Source organism: Aegilops tauschii, chromosome 1 (genome assembly GCF_002575655.3).
Source record: "Aegilops tauschii subsp. strangulata cultivar AL8/78 chromosome 1, Aet v6.0, whole genome shotgun sequence".
Taxonomy (NCBI): domain Eukaryota; kingdom Viridiplantae; phylum Streptophyta; class Magnoliopsida; order Poales; family Poaceae; genus Aegilops; species Aegilops tauschii.
Window position 1 is genome coordinate 90,983,603 of NC_053035.3, and position 18,891 is coordinate 91,002,493.

Genomic DNA, 18,891 nt, shown 5'->3' on the forward strand with positions numbered 1-18,891 from the left:
CATAGCGTCCCTCCGGCGCCGATGGTTCATCGCACTCTCCACTTCAGAGTTGGCGATGGATACATTATCTGAATCGTCGGAGAGAGGACAATCCGGCATGGCCCCCGCATCAACTCTAGCCCTAGAGGCAGGGTCCGGGGTCGGGTTGGTGGACGTACGCCCGGCAGTATCTCCGGATACAGTCCGGTGAATGCTCTTCCTAAAATATGGCATAGCAGAAAACGTCACAGTTCGGTATGTTTGCCGACGGACGTATTGAAATATCGTACCTTTTTTATGAAGGTAGAGGCTTGGAAGAATCGCCGTCTGCCTTTCTCTTCGAAAACGCGCCTTGTGTTGGCGTCCCCCTCTTAAGGGACGATCCTGATGCGGCATGGCGAGATGAGCGCCGCCCCTTTGAAGCACGAGACAGTGCAGTAGGTGAGGCGTGATAGGAAAACTCCTTTGGAGGAAACACTCCTTGAGTACTTACATGGGAAGAGGGGAAAAGGCCAGGATAATCGGCTCGATGGCCACTTCTGTGCCGTCGTAGCTCGCCTAATAGAAGACCCCCTCCTTGAGCTCTACGGATATATTTGAATCTTCCTCAAATCCGGGATCTAGGTCCCGAATATGGTCCTCCGGTTGCGGAGCAGGGCCATAGATCCCCGACATGGCCTTCCTCCATTCCTGTTAAAGGTGGTTAGGTTAAGCTTAACTAGTTGCAGCTCAGGAAGAAGATTGAGTAAGGTTCTGGATTGAAAGCTTACCCAGCTAGGGGGTTGTACATGGAAAAGCCATCTCGGCACTTAAGGCGAGTGAATTTCTCTTTTTCTCCTTTATAAAGATCGGACAACATGGCGGCCAGGGCGGCAAAGTTGTCCGGACCCTTGCGCCCGTAGCGGGATGTATCATCCTCCCCGTTGAAGTTCCACATGGGGAGCCCTCTGGATTGGAGTGGCTGAACACCTCGTGTTATGGAAATCGCCATGACCTCAATTATGGACAGTCCGGATTGGGAAAGTACTTTTATCTTGTCCATTAACATCTTAACCTCTGCACTATCTATCTCCTCAAGGCTCCGGGGGCTCTAGCTGTGGCGCTTCTTTAACGGAGCGTTGGAAAATTCAGGAAGGCCTCGTCGGATCGGATCCGAAAGAACGACGTCTTCAATATAAAACCACTCCGAGGGCCACTCTTCAGATGCCTTCTTCGGAGTGCCGGATAGGTATCCTGTCCTGGCGATGCGCCATACTTCGGCGCCGCGCACCTCGAATATGGATCCCTCTTGGGAACGAGGGACGAGGCAGAAAAGCTTCCTCCACAGCTCGAAATGGGCCTCGCAGCCCAGGAACAAACTCGCAGAGAGCGACGAAGCCCGCGATATGCAGAATGGAGCTTGGCGTGAGATTGTGCAGTTGGAGGCCATAGTACTCCAGGAGACCCCGGAGGAAGGGATGGATTGGAAATCCAACACCTCTTAAAAGAAAGGAAACGAAGCACACTCGCTCCCCTTCTGAAGGATTCGGGAAATTTGCTGGTAGGGCTTCGCTAGTAAAAGAGGTTAATCCCGCCCGAACGGGGACTAGATCCGCAGGGGGGAGATAACCCTGTGCCTGGAGCTTGGTTAGATGGGTGTGGGATACAGAGCAGCTCTCCCAATCGCCTTTTTGAGGGCCGTGGGGGCGGGAGGAAGAACTAGGAGCGCTGGCCATGATTGCATGGTTTCTTGAGGCAAGATCGGAGGATTTTCGTCTGGTATGGAACGGCATCTAAGATCTAATCTCCTTAAATAGGCCCCTTCCGTACGATGTCAAGGGGTTATTTGCAAAAAGTGCTTGGACCCTTCGTATTCATTTGCCGCGTGGAAGCTGAGGCGACGGAGGCACGGAAGCCGAAGGGTATAGCATTTAATGTAAAGCCGAGCTGTTCGAAGAATTCACCCTTGACTGAAGATGTAAAAGACGAATACAATCCTTTGGCTCAGCTGCTTTGAAATATTCGGAGGAGGAACCCGCCTTGCAATGCCGAAGACAATGTGCGCACCGGATACATCGTCATTGAAGACTAGTTCGGGGGCTACTGAGGGAGTCCTGGATTAGGGGGTCCTCGAGCGTCCGGGCTATGGGACATGAGCCGGACTCATGGGCCGTGAAGATACAAGATGGAAGGCTCTCCCCCGTGTCCGGATGGGATCTCCTTGGCGTGGAAGGCAAGCTTGGCGTGCGGATATGAAGATTCCTTTCTCTGTAAACCGACTAGGTACAACCCTAGCCCCCTCAGGTGTCTATATAAACCGGAGGGTTTGGTCCGTAGAGGCAATCATAATCCTACAGGCTAGACATCTAGGGTTTAGCCATCACGATCTCGAGGTAGATCAACTCTTGTAACCCCTATACTCATCAAAGTCAATCAAGCAAGAAGTAGGGTATTATCTCTGTTGAGAGGGCCCGAACCTGGGTAAACATTGTGTCCCCTGCCTCCTGTTACCTTCGATCCTTAGACGCACAGTTCGGGACCCCCTACCCGAGATCTGCCGGTTTTGACACCGACACTATGTACCAGCGATATTGGTCTGAAATCCTTGATATTTACTGGAGCTTCTTTCTTGGGCGGAAGCACCATGTTGGCGGTGTTAATTCGTCGAATATCAGCCTTATGATCATAGAAGTCTTGTAGAAAACACATCAAATCATCCTTCATTGTGTGTTTAGAGGCCTTATAAAATTCTCTTGTGAAACCATCAGGCTCGGACTTCTGTTGTTTGGTAGCTTGTCAATAAGAGAGACGATCTCTCCCCATGAGGAAGGCTGTATTGACATGCTCAGGTCAGCTAGCTCATAAACTTGTGAAACATCAATCGTTGGGAGAGAAATAGAAGTTATGCCGAAAATGCTTGTGAAGAAATCTATGGCAATGGACAACTTGTCTTGGTCGTCATAAAACTCAATCCCATCTTTTAAAAACATCCTTATCTTATTTTTTTCTATGATTGCAATTTGCTGCGACTTGAAAAAAAGTGGTATTTTCATCGCCCATGACACATATATGATTTTAGCACGCCGTCGCCAGGCACTGGTTTACCATATAACTGTTTGTTGTGCCTTCGTTGTGGCATGCTTTCTCAGTGAAAACTCAAGGGCTGTCAAGCTTCTTTTTTCCTCAGCCGCATCAAAATACGAGATGACATGTTTGCAGTTGTCTAGAATTAATTGTAGATTGGATCAATATGTTACTAGTATTTTTTAGTCTTTTTATTATATACATACACTTTTTTTACTAGTGTTATATACACGTAGTTTTTTACTAGTTTTTTTAGGGGTGAAAAACAATTTATTCATCACCAAAATCCACATGAAGTGGGATACAAGAAGGGTCATGGGGATTTCCAAGCCACACATGGCGTCCCGGACCCTGAGAAAGAGCAAATTTAGCTAGTCTATGTGCCTCATAGTTTACGGCACGACCCTCCCAAACAAAATTACAATTAAACGTAGTAGCACTGAGATTCATTTCGCTAATGATAGCACCATACCGGCCTCTGGTCCCCTTAGAAATGTCCAAGACAACTTGTTTGCGATCTGAGGCAATGATGAACTGTTGCAAGTTGAGATCCTCTGCCAAAGCTAAGGCCTCACGGCAAGCAATCGCCTCCAAAACAGTAGGATCGCATACACCAGAAGTGACTAATGCAGAGCTTCCAAGATAGAATCCTTGGTCATCCCTGCAGATAGCAGCAGAGGAGCCTCCACGCTCGAACATGACCCCTGCGTCCACATGAATTTTTGCATAGCCCATTGGAGGAGCCTTGGGTATAGCAGCAGGCGCCACATGCGATAACAGTCCCTGGACAGCACGCGAATTGCTAGTACCAACGATTTCCAAATCTGCTACGTACCTGTTTACGAACGCATGTGTGGATTGTGGACTCTGAAATATACCTTCATGTATTGCCTTCCGCCTTGCCGACCAAATAGTCCACATAGTTACTGCAAGCAACGTGAATTTCTGCTACGACAGAGATTCTATAAGAGTAAACATCCAATGCTTGACAGAGGGTTCAGTAATTTCCGTCATTTGCTGCACCAGTTCACTATCACTGAGAGCCCAAGTGCATCTTGATGCGGTGCATTCGATGAGAGAGTGCCGCCATGAGTCAAGCGTGCCACAAAGCCCGCAGCTGGCTGAATCTGTCATGTGGCGATGCATGCGTACATCATTCGTTGGTAGCGAGTGTCTGGAGAGGCGCCACGGGAACATCCTCACCTTGGTCGGAACACTCGTCTTCCACAATCTTTTCCAACTGTTCTTCTCTGCATTTGAACTGGAGGAGCCCACGGTTCCCTCCAACCATGCTTCTCTTCGCTGTTTCGTTGCTACGAGCATATTATAAGCTGATTTCACAGTGAACAGGCCATGTTTATCGTAATGCCAACTCCAAAAATCAGGAATATTGCGGGTGCAGAGAGGAATCCCCAGAATAACTGTGGTGTCCATTGGCATGAAAGTTGCCTCCACCACCGCTCTATTCCAAGTTGCAGACGTGTGGTCAATTAGTTCCGATACCAAAGATGGTGGGTTATGTACTCGGCTGCCGTATGGATGAAGCATCTCATCCCTAGGAAGCCAATTATCACTCCAGATGTGTGTCGTGTTACCATTACCCACCCGCCTTATTAAGCCCTGCTTTAAGGTATCTCTTCCTTCGATGATTGCCCTCCATATCTGACTAGGGTGGCTCCCGAGGCTAGCCTGCAAAATATCTGAATTTGGGAAGTATATGCTTTACAATAGCCTTGCACTCAGAGTATCTGGGTTCTGTAACAACCTCCAAGCCTGCCTCGCCAGCATAGCAAGATTAAACAACTTGAAATCTTTGAAACCCAGACCACCCATTCCTTTCGGTTGGGTCATAGTTTGCAAGAGACCCAATGAGGTTTGCGTTTTCCCTCTTTGCTCCCCCACCAGAATTTTCTTATCAGCATGTTGAGGTGTTCACACAATCCTCTTGGGAGCTTGAAGCAAGACATAGAAAATACTGGCACTGCCTGAGCTACAGATTTAACAAGGACTTCTTTACCTGCTGTTGACATTGTGTTTGCAATGTTGGAAATATGAGCAATTTACCAAATGATTTTATTAACAGAAATACTAGATAAAGCATGACTAATATAGTAGAGATAAAACAAGTCATGCATTCTGACAGGGAGAAGGTAAATAACATCTGCATATATGAACTTTAGCCCAGCATATCTAGAACAGGCAGTAGAGCTAGTTGCATATATGGAGTAGAACCTCTAACACATGTAGGGCAAGTACTAGTACGAGAAACTGTGGCAGGACATCTAACAGAAAGAAGAAGAACACATACGGGATAGCAGCAGCAGAAGCACTGGACTTGGGGTCGACATCCTCTCCAGCCATGTCGTTGATGAGGTTGTCGACGTCGGGGAAGAAGTCGTCGTCGGGGAAGTAGTCGTCGGAGTCCGTGATGAAGAAGTCAGTAGTCGCGCGGAGCGCTCCACAAAAACCTTATCACCCTTCTCCCGTATAGGACTCAAAGAAGTGCGGTTTCGGAGGCCTGCTGTCCCAACTCGCGGTGCACGCCGCAAGCCGGGATGAGGAAGACAACAGCAACATAGAGATTGGAACCAGTGGCGAGAGGAAGGAGAAGTTCTGGTGCGCCTCTCTGAGAGGAGCGACCTCCCTTTTATAGGCGCAAGAGAAGGAGGCGAGAGGGCAGCGACGGGAGGCGAAACGAAGATGAAGCGAACAACCGTTCACATTCGAACTCCACTTTCGCAAAAATCTTTTCAGCTTCCGTGTGACCTTTCGTTTACCCGTAGTGCGTGGCAAAAATTTAGACATCGGCTCGTTCCTGCAACCCGCGCCGCGCCGCGGCGCGTCGTGACGAGGCGAGGCGTGGCGTGGCGAGGCGGGCGGCGGAGGAGGAGCGCGCGTGGATGTCCCTCTTGTTCTCATGCTCATACAAGTGGGAATAAAAACCTCCCTTATAAAGAGGTCAAACTCCCTCTAACTAGCAATGTGGGCGTAAACTTTAGTTCCACCTCTTGCCTTGCATGAATGGGCTGCGTGGGCCTCTAGGATTTATTAGGAATTTCTGAAATTGCTTATTGGGCTAGGCCCAAAAATAGATAAAATTCCAGCATGCAATCCATCCCTGAACTTTGCTCCACAACCGATCCTTTAGATATTTGAAGGCACCATTCTTTGAGTTACCAATGTCAGATGGCATTCCTAAATATTTCTCGTTTAGTGTCTCGTTTGGAACATTAAGCAGCTCTTTAATCTGAACTCTCACAGACTCAGGCACTGCTTTGCTGAAGAAGACTGATGACTTTGCAAAATTTATATGTTGACCAGTTGCCTGACAGTAAATGTCCAGAACCTGGTTTACCTCATTAGCACCCACACTATTGGCCTTGAAGAACAGCAGGCTATCATCAGCAAATAATAGGTGATTCACTGGTAGAGCCGAGAAAGCTACCTATAAACCACTTAAATTGGATGACTCATTTCTGAATTTAAGGAGGCACGAAAGGCCCTCTGCTGCTAACAGGAACAAGTACGAGGAAATGGGGTCCCCCTGTCTGATTCCACGGGTTGGCATAAACTCCTGCAATTTATTACCATTGAACATTATAGAGAACTTAACTGTGGTGACAAGATTCATCACTATATCAACCCACCGCACTGTGAAGCCCAGCTTGAGCATTATAGCTCTCAAATATTCCCACTCGATCCTGTCATATGCCTTCATCATATAAGTTTTTTTTACTAGTGTTATATACAAAGAGAAGCGTACGAGCACCTGGACTGGACCAATATGTTACTTTGGGCTAAGACTGGCCCTTGAGATTTACTGCTGGGCCGACGACGTAGGGGCTGGGGGCTCAAAGTCCGTGAGAGAGACAGGCATTGCGTGCGCTAACAGCCAATCTACGATTCTGGCATCGCCGCATCGAGCACTCCTGGGGCATCGTCGCCCATCGCAGATCGCCGGCGATTGGTCCTCGGCAGCGACGGCGAATCGCCAACGGCGCACTGGCCTGCGCACACTCATCGGCAAATCGGCTTCACGGCGGCAATTGCAACAGCGAACCCATCGTCAGTGTTCTTCCTGATCTCTCTTGATTCCCGATTTTCCCCGATTGTCAATTGGGAATAGAGGATGATTATCGTTAATCCTTAATTTTTCGACTGGTATGTCGAAGAATTCAGTTGAATTTGACTTACGATTTGCATTGTTTTGCTAGAAAACTTGGCAGTGCTAGTTGGCACAAAAGAGGCGCTAGAGAATGAAGGTGATTTTTATGCATTATTATGCTTAAATTTATAACCCCGCAAATAAAAAAGAACATTCAAATTTACAAGTATCCGCCATCCACTATCTAATATGCATAACTTTTGGTTTGTGGAGTTATATGTGTGAAAGATGAAGAACAAGCGTGGTGATTTGAATGAGATTGGAAACGCTTGTACGACAGAGCTTCAAAGGCACACAAGGTAACTTCGACCACAATGCCGACAGGGAAGTCTCTTTGAGGTTGAAGATCAAAATGTGAGCAATCCTCCTTGTTCTTGCAACGTAACTAAATTGTTAGAAATGTTTGTCGCTACAAAGAATAGTTTGTAGCTTCATTATCATTATTGTGAAATTTTATGTCTTAAATCGTTGCACTACATTTATTTATTTTTTACTATGCGTACCCATGTCGGGAAACCTTCTCCACCACTAATTCTAGGAGCTTATGGAAAACACGAGTGTCACCAATAACTTCAGAAACAAACACCAGTCTTATGAATTCTTACGAGTAGCTAACCATGTGGCTCAATCATAATCTCAACAAAGTTCGCATGAGAAAAGTGCAGCTCCTGTATTTGAGAAAATAGGCAATGTGACAAGGAAGCAGTGTAGGGAAACATGTATCGAACCAAATAATAAGGGAATATATGGCAATAGAGTAGAAGGAAACAGAATAGAGATATTACATGTCACACAAAGGATTATTCACAGCATATTCACATAAACTTCATGATTTTTTAAGATGAACCAATTCATGGTTTCTTCTCACTTAAGATGGTAATCATGCAAAAACTGATTTTCCAACATAAGAAATGGTGAACAGGCCCTAACTACTCTAGTATGGATGTATGGGGTGTGTTGCCGAACAGGCCCTAGTATCCTTTACAATTAACATGTATCACATATGTGTCTCAGATATATAAGGACAACTACACAGTAAGGGCACCCAAATCAAATCAGATAAAGCCTGACCAAGATCCTCCACACAGATCATGATAGGGATGAAAAAGGAACTATGTTCACAAACTAAAGCAAAAAACAGGAAGTACCTTATTTTGATGATCCCTGTCGAGAAAAATCTGGAGCAACCATAAAAATAGTGATTCAAATTGTTTGTTTTGCTCAATCTCTATTAGTCCAAGCGTTTCATACTACATTGCATCTAAAGAAATCATGGTGCCCACCTATTTATTCAGTTATTCCTCTATCATCCAACCTTCCCACGAACCGCCTAATGTCTTGAGTTCCCTGCTCATCTGTTTCATGTAAACCACAGAAGGTTAACAAAAAAGGATTAAATAATGAACTGTTGTGTGAATCCATTCATGGCGTACGTTAATGGCAATTGAGACCCCAATTCATCCAATTTCAATTGTATAACTGACCTTTGTAAGGAGGACCAGGCATCATTTAAGCATCAAATTAGCAATCATTTAAGCAGTGCCACAGACACCAAGAGATGAAACAAAAATAAATACTGCCTGTTTATAGAAGTAACCATTAGGAAGCAATGCAGATTCTAGTATTTGTCATACCAAAGACAACAAGGCATATCTTAGAAACACGACCCTAAGAAAGTAACGAAAATTTTAGTAGGAACCCCTTTAAAAAATAGGGAGTGTATCTTTCATAATCTGCTTCCAGTGTATACACACAATCAATGGATAAATAAAAAGAAATTTCGAGAAGAGACAACCTACCCCAGCAATGCTGCTCGTACCATCTAGCTAAGTGTGACATGGGTCCATGTTATGTGCTGGGATAAGCAATAGGGGGCACATTTAACTTCTTTCTGAAATCGTTTATGAATCCTCTCATGCCCCACCAAATTATTAAATCCACAATAAGATAGGATAGCTGAAAAGTGAGGGGATAAAGATGTCAGAATCTGAATATCCATATTTCAGAGGAAAATAGAGACAGAACAATTTCACAATCATATACAACAAGGGACTAATTCACATGTTTAAATGGCATGCACACTCATCGGCAAATCGGCTTCACGGCGGCAATTGCAACAGCGAACCCATTGCCAGTGTTCTTCCTGATTTCTCTCGATTCCCAATTTCCCTCAATTGTCAATTGAGAATAGAGGATGATTATCCTTCATCCTTAATTTGTCGATTGGTACTCCCTCTGTAGAAATATAAGAGCGTTTAGATCACTAAATAGTGATCTAAACACTCTTATATTTCTTTACAGAGGGAGTAGTATAGAAAGGGCCACTATCAGCAGTAGGGTTTAGATTTGAGAAAAGCGCAGCTCCTGTATTTGAGAAAATTGGCAATATGACAAGCAAGCAGTGCAGGGAAACATGTATCGATTCAACCAAATAATAAGGGTATATCTGGCAATAAAGTAGAAGGAAACAGAATAGAGATACCACATGCCGCACAAAGGATTGTCCACAGCATATTCACATAAACTTCATGATTTTTTTAAGATGAATTAACTTCATCATTTTCTTCTCACTTAAGATGGTAATCATGCAAAAAATGATTTTGCAACATAAGAAACGGTGAGCCTAACTACTCAAGTATGGATGTATGGGGTGTGTTGCCGAACAGGCCCTAGTATCCTTTACAATTAACATGTATCGCATATGTGTCTCAGATATGACATATGGAAACTTTTTTTACATAAGAAAACTTGCATATGTCATATCTGAGACATATATAGTGAAATCCGTGCATGAAATGTTAGTTTAAAGCAAACTATACCATGCGTAAACCTGAATCATAACCATACATGTTCCCATGCGCATGTTGAGAAGACTGGGGCCATTATTTGAACAAACATGTATATGATAAAAGATAAATTAGTAATAGCAGTGGATGCTTCTTGACAATAATATAATTGGACACATTGTGAACAAAATTTAAAAATGAGGATAATAACAACATATACTATTCTACCCCCCAAAAAAAACCCAGCATACAAGCAGTGCAAAGTGGAATATAGAGTGGTTTTCCTTACATTAACCTTATATGACATAATATCAATATATGTTACTCCCTCCGTTCCTAAATATAAGTCTTTTTAGACATTTCAAATGGACTACAACATACGGATGTATGTAAACATATTTTAGAGTGTAGATTCACTCATTTTACTCCGTATGTAGTCACTTGTTGAAATATCTAAAAAGACTTATATTTGGGAACGGAGGGAGTAGTACTGTAGGCAATAACATGCATGAGAGAAATACATAAAATCCTGTACAGAGTAAAAGGTTAGTGCATTTTGAGTATTTGACTACAGACTAAGATATTTAGACTAAAAGCTGTAGAAGAAAAGGTATAACGACCAGGTTTAGCTTCTTGACTGAGGTTCTTTTCTCGTCAATTGACACGAGTTGCAGTAGGCAAGGCACATGACATGTTTTCATGTGCAGAACCGCCAAGTAGTGTCACTGTATCACATCGACATGCAAAAGCAATTACATCTCCACGTTTAAGCATCCAGGAGATCTACATGTCTCGTCTTAATTGAGTCAAAATCTCTCTAGGAATGGGGGGGGGGGGGGGGGGGGGGGCTACCACAATGGAATTCCAAACTGCCATCAAAATCTTCAGCAAATTAACCTAGTATGAAGGGGAATCCTTGCTGCTCTGAAGCACAGAAACATAAACAGAAGAAGAGACCACTCATAATCTCAATTCGAACTCCCCAAACATGTTTCCATATAGAATCCAACTGAATAAGCAACTCCTTTGCACGAACAGATGATAGATTAGTGCCTCAGGAGACGGCAAAGGATGCCTTTTGCAGAGAAGGCCACAAGAGGATGTGTGGACCATAAGAAGCAGCTGCCAACTTGCAGGGAGTCATCACTATGGCTGCTTCATTCTGCGCAGCACTCGACTGGCAGCTCTGGCCCATGACCAGCACGATGCTACCGGGCACCATCTTCGGAACCGGATCCACCTGCAGATCTCCAGGGTAGCCCTCCTCTCCGATGACAGGGAATCATATAGGTCGCTTGAGAGCAGCGGCCAATCTTCGATCTGACGGAGGTGGGTGACCAGACGGGGCACATCATAGAGGCATAACATAATAGCAAAACTGTCAGAAATTGCAGTGCAAATAACAAAATTGTCAAGGTGAGTTTCATGCAATGGCATAACAAATATACTTAAAGCCTTCGAACAACAATAATTTGAGGATTCATTGAAGTGGATAACAACTTTACCTTATTACCTGCGCCATTTATATTCTGTTTCACGAGTATCCAACAGTGGAAGTGCGGCAAGGTGCTTTAATCTAAAGGGCAGGTCCTGTGTTTTAAAGATCAAATAACAGCATACCAAGCACTACACTTCAGAAACAATTGCTCAGAAACAGGCAATATGTTGAGTACAAAAACCGAACATTTTTTTTCTGCCAACACGATTCTTAGTAGTCATTCCATTTGAAGAAGAAAAAGCTTACAAGGCCGTCTCGCCACTCTAAAACAAGAACAGTAAAAACTTGAACAAGAATAACAAAAAGACACACGAGAAAAATGCTCTAAGAGAAGCCATCTGCCAGCAGGCAACATGTCCAATGGCCTTGAGCTTATCTTGCATTATCCTCTGATTTTCTCCATCAGTACCAGAACGTCTAGTTCCATAAAACAGTCAATCATTACAGTGTTTCCAGAGCATACGTGGATTTGAGGTGGTTGATGGCATTTAATCCCCACTTAGTGGAAAATGGCAGTCAGAGAACCAATCACTATCTTGTGTAAGCCCTTCTGGTTATAGACTTGAGGTCTGCTGAACTCCATATGCTGGGTCACCTCAAAGAGAAAAGGGCATGGAAACTGAATCTTAAGCATGGCCAATTTCAGCAGGAGGCATGTATGTTGCTTCTTCTGCAACCAATAAAGAGATTATCGGGCCAATATGAAGTTAACTTCAATCAGCTGGCCAGTTGAGGTAACCTGCCAGACCTCGGTGACAAGAACTTCAGCAACCAGTTAGACATGTTGTCTCAATTAAGCTAAATGCTATAGAGACCAGGATGGTCGTTGAGTCAGTTTTCTTCAGTAGAAACGTTACGAATGTCGTTGTATGAAACCACAGTTCCTGACATCCATACATAAAACATTTGGCAGCCATAACATTGTTATTTGTTCTCTTTTGTCACTTTAGTTCTGCATCTTGCCGGTTATCCACTGAATATGAAACTCTTTGCAGCAAGTTCTATCTTCAGACATAGAAGAACCCAAAGATAACAGAGGTAAGTATGACTTGCTCAGTCCTTGACATCCCATGCTATTGTTTAGACTGAGTACCAATGGGCTAAATTTTGAGGGCTCACAGTCAGCGGTACCTATTTTAAGTTGCAGAGGAGTGATGACCTTCTTTTTGTTGATGAGGATTACATTGTGCATCTGTCAACTGTTAAGATACCAAAGATCATCTATAGTATCATTGTGCATCTGTCAACTGTTAAGCTACCAAAGATCATCTACAGTATCATAATGACAAGTGCAAGCAGGTCGTCAAAGGTATCTATTCCAGGAATAGCTTCAAAAGCATCTCTACCGTCACGTATCTTCTCACAGTAAACTGACCAATCCTGGAAATGATTCGATAACCATTGAACATCCTCTGCGTGAGACAGACCCATGGACATGCGTTACGTATGTACTGTCGAACCAGTGGAAATCGAATGGCCTCTGAAAAGCTGACCACGCCCAGCTTGAGGTGTGGTTTGATTTCTAACCCAGGAAACTCAGCAATGCATCTGTAAAGTTGGAAGAGTGCATAACCTCCTAAACTAATGCTACTGAAGGCAGGACCCAGTTGGCTATAATTGCCAGTAAAACCAAGTGATCTTACATTGGTTCCTGCAATTTCTCCACGCTTTTGCATTTTTAGATAGATATCTTTAAACAGGTACCACTTGCCCTTTTGGTGAAAACCATCACAATACAGATTATGGAAGGAAAACAATAGCCTAACTGGATCACTGTTATTGCGCACCCAGTGTTGTGGAGCGAGTATTGCAATAATGAATTTGCCTGCACCCTGGGTAAGCTTAAAATACCTTCTACCATTCCATTCTGCTGTCCATTCTGTTAGAATTAATGGGCTAGGCCCATAGCAATTTCTGAAATCTCAAAGCCCATGTGTAAAATGGCAAATGGTGGTGCTAAGTTTAGTCCCACCTTGGAAGTTGAAGAAGAGTTGGACCTCTTTATACAGTGGGTTCTCTCCACCACTCTAAGTGGTGTGTGAGAAGAGAAAGGGAAAACCACACGCGCGCGCTCACTCGCCTGGCCGTGGCGAGGCGAGGCGAGGCGAGGCGAGGCGTACATGCGACATGCGCGTGAATGGTCCGCCGAAATCCGGTCCGTCCCCCTGCGCTCCTTTTGCCGTTTTATTTTTATGTCTTGGCAGACAAGTTTTTGATTTCTTGTCCGATAAGTATACGAATTAGAAACCGAGTCGGTTTGGGATTGTGGTCGCGACACAATACCGCCTCTGGTCCTAATATATATACAGCTACCGGCTGCGGCCAGAGACACACCGAAAAAACACCTAGGGTTTTGCCTCATCTCACAACTTGCGCCGCCATCGTAGTCTACTCCATCCCAAACGCCGGCGTGCATCGGCGCGTGGGAGAGCAGGTCTCCGGAACCGTTCGTCTTTGCGATCCTGCACCGGGAGAGGACGAATTAGGTTTTTGGGAAGCGTTGTGCGCGACTGCTCAAATTCGTCATCACGGGTCGTCTTCCGTCCAAGTCGGGCGGTGCTACTCATCGTCGTATTCATCGCCGTCAGCAGCAGATCGTCGCCAACATCGTCATCAACACTGTCGCACCCATAATAGCTAACGATCAGTACGTCCAAAGTCCTTTGTTCATGTCTGTTTCTACAGCTATTGTTACGTGTTTGCTGCTGTTATGCATGTCTTGCTGTTCTTCTAGTTTGCTAGATTATTGCATGCTAGCTAGTATCTCTTCTAGTCATGAATTATTTATTGGAATTAATCATGAACTTGCCTAATATTCCACCAATCCAAAAACCTAATTATAGGCAATTTCCTGAGTTAACTATGGCTGGATTCGCTGATGCACTGAGGCCGGATAAGTTTACCGGTGTGCACTTTAAGAGGTGGCAGGTGAAGACCACGCTCTGGCTTACTGCTCTGAAAGTTTTCCATGCTAGTGTTGGTGCTCCAGAGGGAATGACCGACGAAGATCGGAGAAAATTCCAGGAAGCCAATACTATGTTTGTGGGATGCATTCTGAGTGTTCTTGCTGACCGTCTGTGTGATGTGTACATGCACATAAACGACAGAAAAATTCTGTGGGATGCACTGAATGCAAAATTCGGTGCAACAGATGCAGGCAGTGAACTGTACATCATGGAGAGTTTTCATGACTATAAGATGGTGAATAACCGTTCTGTGGTTGAACAAGCTCATGAGATACAGTGCATTGTGAAGGAACTTGAACTCCTTAAATGTGTTCTACCCGACAAATTCGTGGCTGGGTGCATGATTGCAAAGTTGCCTCCTTCATGGAGGAATTTCGCCACAACTCTGAAGCATAAGAGACAGGAGATATCAGTTGAAAATCTGATTGCATCTCTTGATGTTGAAGAAAAAGCTCGGGCTAAAGATACCACTGAAAAAGGAGGTGAGGTTCAGCCTACTGCTAACATGGTGTAGAGGTACCCACAGAACAAGAACAAAGGGAAGAACAAACCTGTTTTCAACAAGCCTACCAAGACTACTACCTTCAAGAAGAAGAAGTTCAACAAGGCTGAGCTAGAGTGCTACGCCTGTGGGAAGCCTGGACACTTTTCCAAGGAATGCCCTGAACGTGCAGACCGCAGAGGGAAAACAAGCTCCAAGACTGTCAACATGGTGACCGCTAGCAATACTGATGGGTATGGTAATTTACCTATTGTGCTTTCAGTATTTCAATCATCTTCGTGGTGGATTGATTCGGGTGCTAACGTTCATGTGTGTGCTGACATCTCCCTGTTTACTTCTTATCAGGTCGCAAGGGATTCTTCCGTCCTAATGGGGAATGGGTCACATGCTTCTGTTCGTGGCATTGGCACGGTGGATCTGAAGTTTACTTCGAAAAAGATCGTGCAACTAAGGAACGTGCAGCATGTCCCTACTATGAACAAGAATCTAGTTAGCGGCTCCCTTCTATGTCGAGATGGATTTAAGGTAGTTTTAGAGTCCAATAAAGTAATCGTGTCAAGATTTGGACAATTTATAGGAAAAGGCTATGAGTGCGGAGGCTTGTTCCGTTTTTCTCTTTCAGATTTTTGCAATAAGTCAATAAACCAAATTTGTGCTAATGTTAATGATGATGCAAGTATTTGGCACTCTCGTTTATGTCATATTAATTTTGGTTTAATGTCTCGGCTATCCAGCATGAGTTTAATTCCGAACTTCACAGTTGCCAAAGGTTCTAAGTGCCATAGTTGTGTGCAATCTAAGCAACCTCGAAAGCCTCATAAGGCTGCCGAGGAGAGAAACTTGGCACCTCTAGAACTCATACATTCTGATCTTTGTGAGATGAATGGTGTGTTGACAAAAGGTGGAAAGAGATATTTCATGACTTTGATTGATGATGCGACTAGATTTTGCTATGTTTATTTGTTACAAACTAAAGATGAAGCATTAGACTACTTTAAAATCTATAAAGCTGAAGTTGAAAATCAACTAGAGAGAAAGATCAAGCGTCTTAGGTCCGATCGTGGTGGAGAGTATTTTCCAAAAGTTTTTGATGAATTTTGTGAGAAACATGGTATTATTCATGAGAGGACGCCTCCCTATTCACCTCAATCAAATGGAGTGGCCGAGAGGAAAAACCGCACATTGACTGACTTGGTGAATGCCATGTTAGACACTGCTGGTTTATCTAAGGCATGGTGGGGGAGGCTCTATTGACTTCATGTCATGTCCTGAATAGAGTTCCCAACAATAATAAAGAGAAAACCCCTTATGAGGAGTGGGTTGGGAGAAAACCATCACTTTCTTATTTGCGCACTTGGGGATGTTTGGCAAAGGTCAATATTCCTATTCCTAAGAAACGCAAACTTGGACCAAAGACAGTGGATTGTGTCTTTCTAGGGTATGCTCAACGGAGCATTGCTTATAGGTTTTTAGTGGTAAAATCTGAAGTACCTGATATGCATGTTCATACTATAATGGAATCTCGTGATGCAACATTTTTTGAGAACATATTTCCTATGAAAGATATGCATAGCATTGCTAGATTTTCTTCTGAGATAATTCCTGAATCTAGTACAACTGATGAATATTTCGAACAATCACATGAGGAAGTCCTTGAGAAGGATAAACAATGAAGTTCCTAGAAGGAACAAGAGACAAAGGATTGTATACCTTGTGGACGACACACCCAAGACGATTGCAGAAGCATATGCATCTCCGGATGTAGATGATTGGAAAGAAGCTGTTCATAATGAGATGGACTCAATTCTTTCTAATGGAACTTGGGAACTAACTGATAGACCATATGGTTGTAAACCTGTGGGCTGTAAGTGGGTGTTCAAAAAGAAGCTAAAGCCTGATGGTACTATTGATAAGTACAAGGCGCGGCTAGTGGCCAAGGGCTACACTCAGAAAGAAGGCGAAGATTACTTTGACACCTATTCACCCGTTGCTAGAATGACCACCATTCGAGTGTTACTTTCCTTGGCTGCCTCTTATGGTATTATCATTCATCAAATGGATGTAAAGACAGCTTTTCTCAATGGAGAGTTGGAAGAGGAGATCTATATGGATCAGCCTGACGGGTTTGTGGTAAAGGGTGAAGAGAGAAAGGTGTGCAAGTTGTTAAAATCTTTGTATGGTCTGAAACAGGCACCTAAGCAATGGCATGAGAAGTTTGAAAGAACTCTGACTTCTGCAGGATTTGTCATTAACGAGGCTGGTAGGTGTGTTTACTATCGCCATGGTGGGGGCAATAGTGTCATATTATGTTTGTATGTGGACGACATACTGATCTTTGGTACAAACATTAATGCAATTAATGAGGTCAAGTCTTTTCTATCAAAAAGTTTTGACATGAAAGATCTGGGAGAAGCCGATGTAATTCTAAACATCAAACTTATTAAGGATGAGAGTGGGATTACATTAACGCAATCTCACTATGTTGAGAAGGTCTTGAACCGATTCGGTTTTATGGATAGCAAGCCTTCTCCAACACCTTATGATCCCAGCGTGACACTCAGAAAGAACAAGAAAGAAACGAGAGATCAATTAAGATACTCTCAAATTGTCGGTTCACTCATGTACTTAGCTAGCGCTACAAGACCAGATATCTCTTTTGCTGTGAGCAAACTGAGTAGGTTCATGTCCAACCCGGGTGATGATCATTGGCATGCACTAGAAAGGGTCTTGCGCTATCTGAGAGGTACTATGAGTTACGGAATTACTTATTCAGGGCATCCTGCTGTGCTAGAAGGATATAGTGATTCAAATTGGATCTCCGATGTTGATGTACTTTACGCAACAAGTGGGTATGTATTTACTCATGGTGGTGGCGCAGTGTCATGGAGGTCTTGCAAGCAAACCATATTGACGAGGTCAACTATGGAAGCAGAATTAACTGCTTTGGACACAGCTACTGTTGAGGCAGAATGGCTGCGTGAGCTCTTGATGGACTTGCCGGTTGTTGAAAAACCTGTACCGGCTATTCTTATGAATTGTGATAACCAAACGATTATCGCTAAAGTGAACAATTCTAAAGATAATGCAAAGTCATCAAGACACGTGAAAAGACGTTTGAAGTCTGTCAGGAAGTTGAGAAACTCCGGAGTAATAACTGTTACGTATATACAAACAGACAAAAACCTGGCAGATCCCTTTACAAAGGGACTATCACGAAATGTGATAGATATTGCATCGAGGGAGATGGGTATGAGACCCATAGATGTTACACCATAGTAGTAACCCAACCTTTGTGATCGGAGATCCCGTGAATTAGGATCTGGGAAGAACAAGCTATTGGTTAACTGAGGAGAGTAATAACTTATGATCGTCTCCAAGTGAAGATGCAAAACTCTCAGAGCTGTAAGGCTCAGATCTGTAAGGCAGGTTGGCAACATGCCTTAATGTGGTTCTATTGGCTATAATTAGCATAGATGCTGTCCTACAGAGCAGTCTTGAAAGAACACACCTATATGAGTTCTGACTGTAAACGTCGCAATCTATGAGATTTGGGTGATCTCTAGTAAGCTCACGAAGAGACCAGGGAGTATGACGTATAAGCTCCAAACCGCGGGGTAGCCTACTGGCGGTCAGGTACTGGTTAAGACTTTGAGTGAAACATGTTCACACAAAACTAGCAATTCAAGGCATAGTCCATTGTCAAGTTGTGAATGGATGTAGCTTAAAGTTCTAGGCAGAAGTTTAACTTAACAGTCTCTGCTGAAACACTGGTATATTTAACAAGTGGTGAGAGAAGGCAAATCTCTAAATGGGTATTTGAGATCTGGTGGGGGATTGTTAGAATTAATGGGCTAGGCCCATAGCAATTTCTGAAATCTCAAAGCCCATGTGTAAAATGGCAAGTGGTGGTGCTAAGTTTAGTCCCACCTTGG

General features: G+C 43.9%; 1 long non-coding RNA gene across 1 annotated transcript; it reads left to right on the forward strand.

The window, feature by feature from the left end:
- Positions 1-6,904: 6,904 nt before the first annotated feature.
- LOC109768730 (uncharacterized) lies at positions 6,905-15,660 on the forward strand. Its single transcript, XR_002234170.4, has 5 exons — positions 6,905-7,107; positions 7,257-7,304; positions 7,421-7,561; positions 12,487-15,192; positions 15,305-15,660. It is a non-coding gene; the product is annotated as an uncharacterized lncRNA (long non-coding RNA).
- Positions 15,661-18,891: the final 3,231 nt, after the last annotated feature.